Below are 16,114 nucleotides of genomic sequence, written 5' to 3' on the forward strand. Positions count from 1 at the left end.
ACAAACAGGAACACTTGAACTTATTAGGAAATGGCAGTACAGGGTGATATAAGATATAAGCGCACTAGAAGAGAGAAAGAAAGAGGGAAAGAATAAACACATACCCTCACACCTGATTAGTCGAACTTTCCAAGTCTACAACTGAGAGTTTAGAAGAAGAGAACAAAGTATTCGGCTATAATGCTTAAATGAAGAAGAGGAGAAGAGTAAAAACAATTGGCTGCGATTACAATGAAGAAAGGAATGGAAACCAAATAATGCAGAAGGCTCGAATGAGAGAAAATAGAAAGAACGAGAAGGGATTTGGCTAGAGCAAAGCCGACTTGAGGAAAAGAAAAGAGTCAATGGTATTCAGCAATAGGTTTAGGAGGGAGGAACAGATTGTTTGGTCAAAAGAAAACCCCAAAAATGAAACCTCAGAACGCCCAAATAGTTACCAGAAGAAAACGGCTAACAAAACAAAAACTAAACTCATAGGCGATAGAAACAAAAGAGAGAAGCAACTGCAAAAGAGAGCCAAAACTGACAAATTCGGTACCCCAAAAGCCTAAGACCAATTTGGCATAGAGGGAGTCCCACTTTCGGTAACTATTACCTCACCCCTTATTCCTTGATCTGCTCCCTAAATCTCTCCCCATATCTCTCCTCTAATCCCTCAAACAACCAGTTTAAACCCTTTCAGACTCCCCCTAACTAACGGCCACACACACCATTCTCCCTCAAACACTCCAACCACCCACTAGCAACAGAGTTCTACTACTACTCAACCTCTAACACGGCACAGCAACAAGCCCTTGGACCAACAACCTTTTTGAGACCTGATTTCCCCACAATTAATTAAGAACCCAACATCTAGCAGTAAAGGTTTAGTTCAGTAGAAGCCAAAAAATTTTGCTACAGCCTAGGTTTGAACCTAGGTCTTCTCACACTTCAGGACCCTTAACCATCACTGCAAGTAAGCCAACATGCACATAACACACAATTAAATTACCAAAGATTTGGGGCGTTACAACTCTACCCCCTAAAAGAAAATTTCAACCTCAAAATTTACCTGATCAAAATAGATGAGGGTATTGTTACCGCATCGCCCCCTCAAATTCCCACGTAGCTTCTTTAGAACTATGATTACGCCATAGTACCTTAACCAGTGGAATAGATTTCTTCCTCAGAACTTTCACATCACGGTCTAAAATCTGTACCGACTCCTCTTCAAAAGTCAAATTTGGCCTAACCTCAATCTCCTCAGTGGAGACGATATGTGCAGGATCAGAATGATATCACATTAACATAGAGACATGGAACACATCATGAATTTGATCCAACTCAGAAGGTAACTCAAGTTGACAGGCAACTGATCCCACACGTTTCAGTATATGTAAGGCCTAATGAACCTAGGGCTTAACTTGCCCTTCCAACCAAACCTCAGTACTTTCTTCCAAGGTAAGACTTTGAGAAAAACTAAATCCCCCATAGAATACTCAATTTCCTTACGCTTCAGATCCGTGTATGATTTTTGTCTGTCAGACGCCGCCTTCAGTCGATCTCAAATCAATCTAACTTTATTCTCCGTATCAAAAATCAATTTAGGACCCAGAACTCGCCGCTCACCCAACTCAGTCCAACATGTAAGAGTACGACACTTATGACCATATAATTCCTTGTAAGGTGCCATCTGAATGATGGACTGGTAGCTATTATTGTACGCAAACTCTGCCAACGGAAAATAATCCTCCCAACTGCCCTAGAATTCAATCACACAACTTCTTAACATATGCTCCAGTATCTGAATCACCCTTTCTGACTGACCGTCTGTATGATGATGGAATGCAGTACTGAAGTCCAACCTTGTACCCAATGCTTCACGCAACTTCTTCCAGAATCGAGACATGAAGCGAGGATCTCTATCAGAAATGATAGAAACTGGTACCCCATGCAGTCGCACTATTTTAGACACATACAACTTAACCAGTTTCTGCAACGAGAAATCAGTACGAACAGGTATGAAATGGGCAGATTTAGTCAGTCAATCAACAATGACCCATACTGAATCCTTCTTAGTAGGCGATAAGGGCAGCCCACTAACAAAGTCCATAGTTACTCTCTTACATTTCCAAAGCAAAATCTTAACTGGTTGAAGCAACCCTGAAGGCAATGATGCTCCGCCTTAACAAGCTGACAAGTCAGGCATTTACTCACAAAATCGGTAACATCCTGCTTAAAACCTAGCCACTAATATAATTCTGGAAGATCTCGGTACATCTTATTCCCACCAGGATGCATAGCGTAAGGGCTACTATGCACTTCTTGCAGTATAGATTGCCTCAAATCAGAATCTTTTGGTACATAGACTCTTCCACAGAAACAAAGTACCCTTTCACTATTTAATCCAAAATCTGAAGTTTCCCCACTCTTTATCTATCGGAAATGAGAACCCAATGACTCATCCTCCAACTGCTTACCCTTAATCTGTTCAATCCACCTCGATTTAACTTGAAGTTCGGGCAACAGACTACCATCGTCTAATAAGCTGAGACAAGCAAACATCGCCCTTAGATCAGTAACAGCCCTGCGGCTCAGTGCGTCAGCTACCACATTAGCCTTACCAGGGTGATATTCAATCGAATAATCATAGTTTTTAAGCAACTCAATCCACCTAAACTGCCTAAGGTTCAATTCCTTCTGAGTGAGGAGTTACTTGAGGCTCTTATGATCCATGTAAATGATACACTTCTCACCATACAAATAATGCCTCTAAATTTTCAATGCGAAAACCACTGCAGCTAACTCCAAGTCATGAGTCAATTAATTCGCTTCATGCATCTTAAGTTGACGAGACGCGTACGCCACTACTTTACCATCTTGCATCAGCACACATCCCAAGCCAACATGTGATGCATCACTGTAGACAGTGAATTCCTTCCCAGATTTTGGCTGTATTAAGACAGGGGCCTCAGTCAAAACTTTCTTAAGTCTCTCAAAACTTTCCTGCTTCTTATCAGTCCAGTAAAATGGTACCCCTTTATGCAATAACTTAGTCAAAGGTGCAGCAATCAACGAAAACGCCTCAACAAACCATTTATAATACCCTGTAAGACCCAGAAAACTTCAAATCTCAGATACCAACTTAGGTTGCTTCCAATCCAGAACCGCTTCAATTTTTTGAGGATCAACCCTAATCCCCTCAGCAGACACCACATGACCCAGAAAAGTTAGCTCTCGTAGCCAGAATTCACACTTATTGAATTTAGTGTATAATTATTTCTCCCTCAAAATCTACCGAACAACTCAGAGATGTGCATCATGATCCTCCTCGATCCTTGAATACACCAGAATGTTATCTATAAACACCACTATGAACCGATCCAAATAAGGTTGGAACAATCGATTCATCAAATCCATAAAAGCTACTGGTGCATTTGTCAGTCCAAACGGCATCATTAGAAACTCGCAATGACCATAACGAGTCCTAAATGTTGTCTTGTAAACATCGGTCTCCTTAACCCTTAGTTGATGGTACCTAGATCGGAGATCAATTTTTGAGAAAATTGACGCTCCACAAAACTGGTCGAATAGACCATCAATCGGTAAATGGCATTTATTCTTAATAGTCAATTTATTCAGTTGCTGGTAGTCGATGCACATACGCATAGTTCCGTCCTTCTTTTTCACAAATAACACTGGTGCTCCCCATGGAGACACACTAGGACAAATGAACCCTCGATCCAGTAACTCTTGAATCTGCGCTTTAAGCTCTTCAAGCTCCTTTGGTGCCATTCTATAGGGGGCGATCAACACTGGAGCTGTACCAGGCAGGAGCTCAATCCCAAATTCAACCTCTCGACTTGGAGGTAATCCAAGTAGCTCATCCGAAAAGACGTCCGGAAAGTCCTTAACTGTTCTGATATCTATCACAAATGAGACTTCAGAACTCAAAGCACTGACATAGGCTAAATACGCTTTACAACCCTTATGAACCAACTTCACAACTCTAAGTGCAGAAATCACATTTGACAGATAATTCCGACGCTCCTTAATCACAATTACCTCATCACCCTTTTTAATTCTCAGTAACACCCATTTTGCAATACAATCCAAATTCGCCTGATGCTTAACCAGCCAGTGCATGCTCAATATTATGTCGAATCCCCCAAAAGGAAGTTTCATTAAGTCTGCTAAAAAGATCATTCCTTGAACCTCCAAAAGTACATCCTTATTCATTCTCACTGATTGCCCTAATGGACTCAACACGATGATCTCACTCGTAGTGTTTTCCACCATTATACCCAAAGTCTCAAACACAATGCATGTTATATAAGAGTGCGTAGATCCAACATCAATTAATACAGTATAAGGTACATTATGAATAAAAAACGTACCCGTTATAACATCTAGGGCATCTTTATCCTCTCGATGACGTGCAGCATAAACTAGTGTTGGTTGCCTCGTCTCAGCATGACTAGTACCTTTGCCCGATGCTCCACGACCACGGCCCATACCATTTCCACCTCTAGTCTAACCACGACCTCTCAATGGTTGCTGAATCCCTCTAGGTGGCTGAAAAGTACACATACCAGTAGCTTGCATCTTATTGGGCCTACGTGGACAATCCCTAATACGTTGCTCCATAGATCCGCACCTCAAACATGCCCCTATCCTTACTCAACACTCACCCTGATGGCGTTTCCTATAGATAGTACAAGTCTGCGTCCCAAAAGTAGAAACAGAGGGCCCAACTCTGACTTGCCCATCAACTCTAGCCTTTTTCTTAGGCCTCAAAGCTGAACTTGAGAGCTCCCAAACCTTCTTGTTCCTTCCCCCGTCTGACTCACGATTCTAGTGCTTAGCGCATTTCACATCGTCGACGATCTTCGCGTTTTCCACTAATATCGCAAAATCTCGCTCCCTCTGTGGGGCTATCAAAACTCATAGATCATCTCTGAGGTCGTCCTTAAAATGCACGCAGTGTTCATACTCAGTTGCTACCATGCCTCACGCATAGCGGCTTAATCGCAGAAATTTTGCCTCATATTTAGCCACGGACTTAACCCCCTAGTTCAGATTCAAAAACTCCCTTCTACAGGCATCCACATAGCTAGCTCCCACATATTTCCCTTGAAATGCATTTTTGAAAAACTCTCAAGTCAATCGATCGGGTTGAGTACCCTCTTTCACAATAAGCCACCACTAATAGGCTTCATCTCTCAATAACGACACTGCACCTTTTAGTTTCTGCTCTAGGGTGTAGTCGAGGTCATCCGTGATCCTCTCTGGGGCCTCTATCTAATATTCAGCCATATTAGGGGCAACTCCAGCGATACCCCTAAAGATCTCAACCCCATTAGACATGATTCGTTCCGTTATCCACGGCCCACAGTACTAGTATTGGGCCCAGCGACCCTTTTCAAAATTTATAGTATAGCTTGGGACAGTACGTCATCCCTAGCTACCTGATCGTGTGACCCAGTTTTAGTCACAGGTGAAACCAGTGCCTCTCTTGCCTCAATGTTGGGCATATGGCCTGATGCCGAAGACCTAGCCCGAGCACCTCCATGGCCTCTGTCGTGGCCTCTCATACTTCTTCCACGAGTACCTCTAGTGCTCATTTTTTATTTTCGTGTTATCTGTATTAACAGTTTTATGCATCAGTTTTACAGTTCCAGTGTTTATTAACAGATGTTTTATGAAAAATAGCATCAATAATTAAGAGTTGTTTTGTTTTCGCAGATCGTAGTCTTACTACAGTTTTAAGTTACCCTAATAAAGGTTTCAGTACAGTCTATTATCTATGGTAATCTCATTATTTCAATTAAATCAAACAATAGTTTTAGAGAACTTACAAAATCGGCGCTGGAGACTCGATAGACCACAAATTTGAAAACAACACCTCAAAATATTTTTCTGTCATTTGAAACAATTCTTTTCATATTTATATTTTTAGGAAAAACCCAAATCCACAGTCGAGTTTTACAACTTGGCACTGATATCACTAAGTGTAACACCCCAAACTCGGCCTAGACGTTATGGTCGAATCTGTGATGTCACATTGGAGTGTGTTTTGAAAAGTGTAGTTCTACTAGAAAAGTCCATTTGTGTTAAAACCTCATTTGTGATCTTTATGAGAAGCTAACTTATTATTTTCATTGGTTAAGTTACAGGTTTATCTAGCAAAACATGTTTCATACTAAATCGTTATCACACTTCAAAACACTGTTCATTGCGAAAGCTTTTAAATCAAGTTGTGTGGTATGGTAGTTAAAAATCATTTATCTTTTGAAAACCCGAGTCTTATTGCTATCAGATTAAAGTCAATTTAAATAAATCCACAAATAAAAATAAAAACTTAAAATGACCTTATAACATAAAATTTACCCAAGTAAAACTACCTTTACTAGAAATCAAAAATGAAAAACATAAACAGTGGAATAGCCATCTCCGTGTAACATCCCAAAATAGGGCCTCGTCGGAACAATGGTTTTGGGACCACAAATCCAAGTTGAAATATTTGTTTTATGATTAATATGAGGCCTAGAATATGAATATATGCATGTGTTAAAGTTTCATGAAGAAATTCTATGAGTAAGGTGTCCAATTGGAAAATAAGGACCAAATTGAATAAATTGCAAAACTTGGATTCTAGAAGCAATTTGCATGAAATTGCTTTAGATTACTAATTGGAAGGTCTTAAAGAGAAATTTACCCAATTTCTAAGTTTTTGGACAAAAATGGGCATGTATGGAAAATTTTGGAAGTTTAGTAAGGAGGGGCATTTTGGTCATTTGGTAATAAAATCAATAAAAAGGGAAAATGAAAATCGGCCATCTTCTCCCTTGTACCAGCTGAAATTCTCAAGCCCTCCATTGCTAAGGTTTTCAACATTTTCAAGCTCAATAGTAAGTGACTCCTAGCCCCGTTTTTAATTTTTTTTGTATTTTTGAGATCCTTGTAACATGTTCTCTCCATTTCTACCTATATTTTAAACTAGGGTTCATGTATGCAAGTGACCCATGTGTGACATGTTTGTTCTTTGATGTTTTATGGGAGAATATGAAAGTTAGATGTGTGTTAAACATCTTTTCCTAACTGATTTTCATGAAAAGCCCCTAAAGGGACCTTTTAGCAAAAGGTACAAAATGTGGTAGAAATGTAAAGTAGAGCAAAATGTGGGCTAGTATGAGTTTATAATGCATTCAGCTAGGCTTGGGTAACCAAGGAATTGCATGTATATCATTTTACGAGCCTAGGGATTAAATCATAAATAATATGAAAGGTTAGGGGCAAAACAGTCATTTTGTCTAGGGGTGAAATTTAGGCTCGAAAAGAATAATGTGAGATATTGATAATTCATTTTTATTATTATAGACCCTGAGGAACAAATTTTGAAGGTCGATGGAGGAAAACGAAAGGTTTCAGAATAACTGAAATGTGAAAACCAACATAAATACCAGGTAAGTTCGAATAACTTAAGGTAAACCCATAATATGCCTAAATGCATGTTTTATGAATGTGTGATAGTTGTATATCATGATGGTATGAAAATCCATGAAATGTGTTAATAATAATAATGACAAGATGATAAATGTCCCAGTTGAAGTTAAAAGGGAAATTCGATGGATAAACCATGGCTTACATGACTTGAGATCCTGCTTGTGTTGCAGAAAAGGATTTAGCCCGGACGAGTAATCCATTGATTTCAAATATATAAGAAGGATCTAGCCCAGATAGGTGTTCCTTGAGTGATAGAGCCTCCCGAAGAATATGTGCGCATTAAGTATTTAGCCCAGACGGGTAATCTGATTAGGGTCTAAATTTAGCCTGGACTGGTAATTCAGATCCGAGCTCACTAAGGGTGTTTGTAACTATAAGGGATTTAGCCTGGATTGGTAATCCCACCGTAAGATGTAAGGTTTGCGGGAGTGCATACTTGAGAAAATCACTCTTATGACTTGACAGCAAATGGATAATCCATCGAGATTTTTGAGGTACTCAGCAGGATTAACATGAGGTATAAAAAAGAAAATGTTTGATGATGATCATCTAAGACAAATTACATGATGAATTATTGTGGGACTAACTTGATGTTTGAGTGCATGTAATAGAAGCCTATCCTCTATTTATTGGGTTGGTTGTCTAACATGGTTGTATGCTAATTAATCAGTAAGTTTACTTTCCAGTTATTCGGGCTTACTAAGCATGTAAATGCTTACCCCTCTCTTTTCCCTGTCTTACAGAGCTTGAAGACTCGTAGAGATTGGAAGATGGTTGGAGTATTGTCAACACTATCTATTTTTCCTGTTTTGGTATATAAATACTTCTATTCTATTACAATGGCATGTATAGGCTTGTGGTTACTTGGTGTTATATGTCATTGGTTGGCCGATGTAAAGGCTTAAATGTTAAACTTATTTTTTTGGTATATGGCCATAAGACATGGCTCATTTCGTTGTAGGTTATGACCTATCGACCATGCATGTTTATGTTAGAAATGTTATTGTGATGATTAAATGTGGTATTTCATAAATAGGCATTCGTATTGTGGTCAAAACATTTGGAAATAGTTAGGCCATAATTGGCAATGAATTGTAATAATGAGCCAAGCCTAAATATGTTTCAATGGGACAGAAATCCTTATCATAAAAAAGGGGATAATTGAGTATGTATTTAACCGATGAGATGAGGTTGACATGTAATAGATTCATTGAGGATAGTCCTTGAGTATATTTGGGTCAAGTTAAATGCAATTGGGGTTCTTATATGTGAGGAAATGATGAGGGTGACCATTGGCTTGAAATTATAGCCTAAAAAGGGTCCACACGGGTAGACACACGGGCGTGTGGTACGGTCGTGTGTCCCCTGCACCTAAAATTTCTTTAGTCAGATTGCATGGTAGTAAAAACACGGGAAGAGACACGACCATGTGTGTTAATCATGTGGAGGACACGGCCTAGCACACGGGTGTGTCTCTTGGCCGTGTGCCCCTAGATACATGCTGACGTCATAAGTAGAATGTCCAGGTTTTTAGACACGGGCGTTTCTAGGCCGTGTGAAAGACACGGGCCAAGGCCACAGACATGTGCTTGGCCGTGTAAAAACCCCTATAGGTTCAAAATATAAAATAAAATTCAATTAATTCCACACATGTTAGGGACACGGGCGTGTCCCAAAGCACATGGGCGTGTGCATTTTCTCCACACGGGCGTGTGAGGCTTAACCTAGAAAATTTTCTTAAAATTTTCTTAGGTTCTCGGTTTAGTCCTGGACCATTCTCAATGTATGTTTTGGGTCTCGTAGGCCCATAATAGGGACACTAAGAAGTCGTCTGATTAGTTTTAATTCAGAACGAAATTTATAACCCAAATTTTTCAAAAATGTCTGAGTATGTGTCGGCAACGCCTCGTACCTGGTCCCAGTGTCGGGCACGGGTAAGGGGTGTGTGACAGCCCTAAAGTGACCTTAGTCAAAAAGCGGTTTCGGGACCGCTAAACCGAGTCACCGAAGTATTTGAATGTGATATTTATTGTCTAGAATAGGTGAATATGAATGTGTGAAAGTTTTAAGCTTCAATTTAGTAAATTGCATGTGAATTTAGTCAATAGGACTTATGTGTGACACTTTTGAAATGTGATAGGTTAATCTATAAGGATCTATTAGTGCATGTAATCAAAAAGGATGGGTTTGCATGTCAAATTACCCAAAATTAGAGCTAGTGGCCGGCCATGCTATGGGGTGAAACATGTTGTAAACATGTTTTGTTAGTGTGTTATGTTAGAAAGAATAAAATAAGAGGTTAGTAATAAAATAATGAAAAGAGTGGGGTGATGAAAACAAAGTTGCCTCATCCATGCCCCCCCTCCATTGCCGTGACTAAAGAAAGAGGAGAAAAAAAAAGAGTTCATTCTTTGGTTCTTCTTGGCCGAATTGAAAAGAGGAAGAAGGGGATGAAGCAATCGACCATCTTAGCTGAATATTAAGGTAAGAAAGTTTATGCTAGTTCTTGAAATTTTAGTTGATATTGAGTGAGTTATCAAGTTATTTTTGGTAACCCATGTTGAAATTTTGATTTTGGATTGAGTAAGGTTTTCGGCTATGGAGATTAATAAGGGTGATGGTTATGTTTCATGCTAAATCTAGATGAACAATGGTAGATGCTTACACCTTGATATTTATGAGTTCCTTTCTTGGTTCTACCGTAGATCCATGAAGAATATTTTCATTTGGTGTTGTTGGAGATTTCGGTCATGGGTAGAAAAAAAAGGAACTATAGATTTTGAGATTTATGTTAGAAGCTAATGAGTGACAGTTGGATGAATATTAGGAGGTTAAAATTCACGGGATTATAAGCTTGTAAGCTTGATGATGAAATTTATGCTTTGTGAGGGTAAATGGTTTAAAAGGAGCATTCGGCCATGATGTAAGATTATGATGAAGTGATGTTAAATGCTTTGAATATTGAGTATATATTGTTATAAGTTGAATTTGAGGTTTGTTAAGTTGTCTTTGTCATTGCCGAATGTGTGTATAGTTAAAGAAAACTTGTTAAAGTGCTTAGTTAAGTGATATTAGGTTAATGATATGTGTATCCGGTCATAAAGGTGTACATGAGGAAATGTTAGATTAATTGTGTTAAATTACTCAATGTGATTAAAAATGCGTATGACCATTTTGTATTTGAGCTAAAGGTGGCCATATGACCTATCAAACTCCTTGTCATATTCGGCCATAAGCTAGCATAATGAGACTTTAATAAGTTAAATTTGTTTGAATTAGCTCAAGAGCAAAGGGGAACTAAATCCGATAAAGGGAAGGAAAAAGTGGTCGAATAGCCATCGAAATCGTTCGACAACATCCGAGGTAAGTTTTCGAGCAACGAGACTTAGTTTATGATTTGATTAAGTCACGATGTATGAGCATAACAAATATACGGTGATATGATGATTCTACTTGAATTATATGATGAGTTAATTAGTCTATAGTATGACGGTAGCCGTATGTGCATAGAGATCGTGTCATAAAGCAAACTAAACCATGCTGTTTGTATGTGGCTAGTGAGCCGTAAATGGGAGTGTTTAATACGTGACTTGTGTTTGAACTCTAATTATGAAAATGAGATATAAATGTGTCATGATTTATTGATATGTGCATGAATATTTGGATGATAACCGGGCTAAGTCCCGAAGGCATTTGCGCTAGTGACTAGTTCCGGGCTAAGTCCCGAAGGCATTTGTGCGAGTTACTATATCCGGGTTAAGTCTCGAAGGCATTTGTGCGAGTTACTATATCCGGGTTAAGTCCCGAAGGCATTTGTGCGAGTTACTATATCCGGGCTAAGTCCCGAAGGCATTTGTGCGAGTTACTACATCCGGGCTATGTCCCGAAGGCATTCGAGCGAGTAGCTATATCCGGTTAAATCCCGAAGGTACCTGGCTTGGGAATGAGCGATCTTGCTGTAATAATTTCAATTAATACGCTCGTAAAATCCCAGCGATGAGGTATGTTTCGTATATGCATTGAATTGTTGATTCCTTACAAATAGTATTCACTCAGTCGATAAATGAGCTACCGGCCTTTGGCTAAATTGATCTTTTGTGTATGAATATAAGGGTCGGTAATGTGAAGTAAGTATGATATTGAGAATTTGTGCATATGAAATTATCCGTTTAGCCATACGAATGTTATACTTTAGTTGTGTCTAATTTCATGGCTTAAAACTTACTAAGCATTAAATGCTTACTCCGTTTCTTTGATTCTCTGTTTTATAGATTTTGGTTCGTCAGCTATCGGACTCGGGATTGTTGAAGTCGAAGTCGTCCACACTATCAAAGCCCCTTTTGGTACACTTTTGGTTGAACTTTGAAATGGCATGTATAGGACTACCCTTTTTGATGTTGGTCATGTACCTTTCGGTATTGTACAAATTTGGATAGCCATGCGAAAATGGCTTATATATATTTTTGAGCATAATGTTATAATCATTTTGTATGTATATGGTTATTGAGAGGTGTGGATATGCTTGGCAATGATTGGCCATTGGAATGGTTAATCACGATCATACTTTGTGCTATATATGCTAAAGGGTTAGTTGAATCATGGAAACTATGTAATAGGTGAAGTCTACCTTAAAGGCAGATGTTGACAGCAGCAGTGGTGTGAATTTGAAAAATCACTAAAAATAGTAGGAATGGAATTAAATAGTGAATAAATTATGTAATCGAACCTTGATGAATCTACTTCCATATGGAAGAAACGAAACGGTCATATGAGTCGTATTTTACGAGATATTTAAGTTTTCGTGGGAAAGGCCAGAGCAATTTGTGGATCCCCTGATCTGACTTTGGAATTTCATTATAAATTAACCAGAGATAATTAGAAGTCATGCCATATATGTATAGATTCCTTTCTGAGTCTAGTTTCATTAGAAACAAACAGCATAAGTATTGAAGCCCCGTATAAGGAGTTATCTAAGTCACAATGCAGGAAGGTCAGTGTAGTCGAACCCTGTAACAGGGGAGACTTTAACTAATAAATTGTACTAATTGGCTTGAACAAAAATTCTATAAAAAAATTTGTGGACGGATATATGAGTCTAGTTTCAGGAAAAAAATTACAAAACTGATTTTCGAGTTTTGGAACTCAAGATATGATTTTTAAGGTGACCGTGACGCAGTTAGCCAGCTGTCTGGAAATTTTTAAAATAGACTGTGAACATACATGAATTATGTCTGTTAGCACCTCATGGTCGCTTCCGACAACGGTCTCGGGTACGGGGTGTTACAATTTTATTGGTATCAGAGCTACGGTTTAGTCGATTCTAGGACTACCGTAATACGTTTGGGTCTAGCTATACATGCCATTTTGTGATTATTTGATAGTGTGGTGATTTCTGACAATTGAAAATGTGTTTATTTATAGTAATGGATCCCGATCCCGACCGAGCGGTAGCTGATGATCTTGAGAGTGTAGCGCCTGCTCCCGCACAAGGGACAGCTCCGGCGGACTCTCAACCTGTTGCTAGTAATCCGAATGATGAAGTTAGACAAGCTTTCTATAGCGTGATGAATGATTGGTTCAACCAATACATTCGAACTAATAGGCTGTTCCACAACCTCCATTCCCGACTAATGCCACCCCCGCACCTACAATACCTCCGGCAACTGACCAAATAAGGTCAAATAAGCCCCCAGTTGACAGAATCCGAAAACACAGGGCTACTGAATTTAAGGCTACGGATAGCGATGATGCCGAGCAAGCTGAATTTTGGTTGGACAACACTATTCGGGTACTCGATGAGCTATCTTGCACACCCGATGAGTGCCTAAAGTGTACTATCTCCTTGCTACGTGATTTTGCCTACTATTGGTGGAATACGTTGACTTCTGTTGTACCCAGAGAGCAAGTAACTTGGGAGTTTTTCCAAACCGAGTTTCAAAAAAAGTATATCAGTCAGAGATTTATGGATCAAAAACGGAAGGAATTTCTTGAACTTAAACAAGGTTCCATGTCAGTTACTGACTATGAACGAAAATTTGTGAGGCTTAGCCGATACGCACGAGAATGCATTTCCTCAGAAGCCGTAATGTGTAAACGTTTCGAGGATGGACTGAATGATGATATAAAGCTGTATGTTGGCATCTTGGAAATCCGAGAATTTGTGGTACTTGTCGAGCGAGCTTGCAAAGCCGAGGAGCTCAGTATGGAGAAAAGAAAAGCTGATATGGGAGCAAAGGAGTTTCGTAAGAGGTTTTCGGGGAGGCCCTTTCAACAATCATCGAAAAAGTTTAGAGATGATTTGGGCCGATCTAGAGACACTTCGGGCTTTTCTAGACGAGACCGTGATCGACCCCCTGTGAGTGCACGAGTCACTTCGGTCGCCAGTGTTGGAAATGACCGTCGAGACAGAACGGAGTGTCAGTATTGTGTTAAATGGCACTCGGGGAGTTGTAGATTCCATGACCGCTCCTGTTACAAGTGTGGGTCAGCTGACCACTTTATTAGAGATTGCCCGAGATTGTCTGAACACAACGTAAATCAGAGTGGGAAGCCTGGTGCTACTACTGCTCGGGGTAGACCATCTAGGAATACGGGCAATGCTAGTGGCGGCCAGAGAGGATCTAGAGATGCTACAACCAGATCTGAGGCTCGTGCTCCTGCTAGAGCTTACGCTATACGCGCACGCGAGGATGCTTCCTCGCCAGATGTTATTACCGGTACTTTTACTCTCTTTGATACTAATGTGATTGCTTTGATTGACCCTGGTTCTACTCATTCTTATATATGTGAAACCTTAGCATCCAGTAAGACTCTACCTGTTGAGTCTACTGAGTTTGTAATTCGGGTGTCAAATCCTTTGGGTCGTTACGTGCTTGTCGACAAAGTGTGCAAGAAATGTCCCCTAGTAATCCGAGGTTCCTGTTTTCCGGCCGATTTGATGCTTTTACCGTTTGACGAGTTTGATGTTATCCTCGGTATGGATTGGTTGACCGTACATGATGCAATTGTAAATTGTAAAAGAAAAACCATCGATTTGAGGTGTGTAAATAACGAGATAATCCGAGTTGAGTCTACTGACTTGAATAGGTTGCCAACTATAATATCATCAATGTTGGCTCAGAAATATGTAAGAAAAGGGTGTGAAGCATACCTTGCGTATGTACTTGATGACAAAGAGTTAGAAAAGAAGCCTGAATCTGTGCCAGTGGTTTGTGAATACCCAGATGTTTTTCTCGAAGAATTACCGGGTTTACCACCTGTTCGGGAGGTAGAGTTTGGCATCGAGCTTGTACCTGGGACTACACCAATTTCGATAGCTCCGTATCGTATGGCACCAACGGAATTAAAGGAATTGAAAGCTCAGTTGCAAGAGTTGACGGATAGAGGTTTCATTCGACCAAGTTTCTCACCTTGGGGTGCACCAGTATTGTTTGTGAAAAAGAAGGACGGAACCATGAGGTTGTGCATCGACTATCGTCAGCTGAATAAGGTGACAATAAAGAATAAATATTCGATGCCGCGCATTGATGATTTGTTTGATCAACTAAAGGGAGCCTCAGTGTTTTCAAAGATAGACTTAAGATCGGGTTATTATCAGTTCCGAATTCGAGATTCGGATATACCCAAAACTGATTTCAGAACGAGATACGGTCACTATGAATTCTTAGTGATGCTGTTTGGGCTCACTAATGCCCCTGCGGTATTTATGGATTTGATGAATCGGATTTTCAGACCGTATTTGGATCAGTTTGTAGTTGTGTTTATCGATGATATTTTGGTCTATTCGAGAAATGAAACCGATCATGCTGACCACCTGGGATTAGTGTTGCAAATTTTACGGGATAAGCAGTTATATGCTAAGTTCAGTAAGTGTGAGTTCTGGTTATGAGAGGTTAGCTTCTTGGGTCATGTGGTATCTGCATCGAGTATTCGAGTTGATCCAAACAAAATTTCGGCCATACTTAACTGGAAGCCTCCGAGAAATATTACTGAGGTTCGGAGCTTTTTGGGACTTACCGGTTACTACCGACGGTTTGTAAAAGGTTTCTCGATGATAGCCACACCAATGACGAAGCTACTTCAAAAAGATGTTAAGTTCGAATGGACGGAAAAATGTCAGAAAAGTTTTGATCAACTGAAAACTTATTTGACTGAAGCTCCGATTCTAGTGCAGCCCGAATCAGGCAAAGAGTTTGTCATTTATAGTGATGCCTCCCTACTTGGGTTGGGTTGCGTATTGATGCAAGAAGGTCGAGTTGTGGCCTATGCGTCGAGACAATTAAAGCCACATGAGAAAAATTATCCGACCCATGATCTCGAATTAGCTGCCATCGTATTCGCTTTGAAAATATGGCGACATTACTTATTTGGTGAGAAATGCCATGTATTTTCGGATCACAAAAGTCTCAAATATTTGATGACTCAAAGAGACTTAAATCTGCGACAAAGACGTTGGCTCGAGTTGTTGAAGGATTATGAACTTGTCATTGACTATCACCCAGGAAAGGCTAATGTGGTTGCGGATGCCTTAAGTTGTAAATCACTGTTTGCTTTACGAGCGATGAATGTACACTTGTCCGTTCTATTCGACAATGTGTCAGTGGCAGAATTAAAGGCCAAACCATTGTTG

This window comes from Gossypium hirsutum, chromosome A13 (genome assembly GCF_007990345.1).
Source record: "Gossypium hirsutum isolate 1008001.06 chromosome A13, Gossypium_hirsutum_v2.1, whole genome shotgun sequence".
NCBI classification, from domain to species: domain Eukaryota; kingdom Viridiplantae; phylum Streptophyta; class Magnoliopsida; order Malvales; family Malvaceae; genus Gossypium; species Gossypium hirsutum.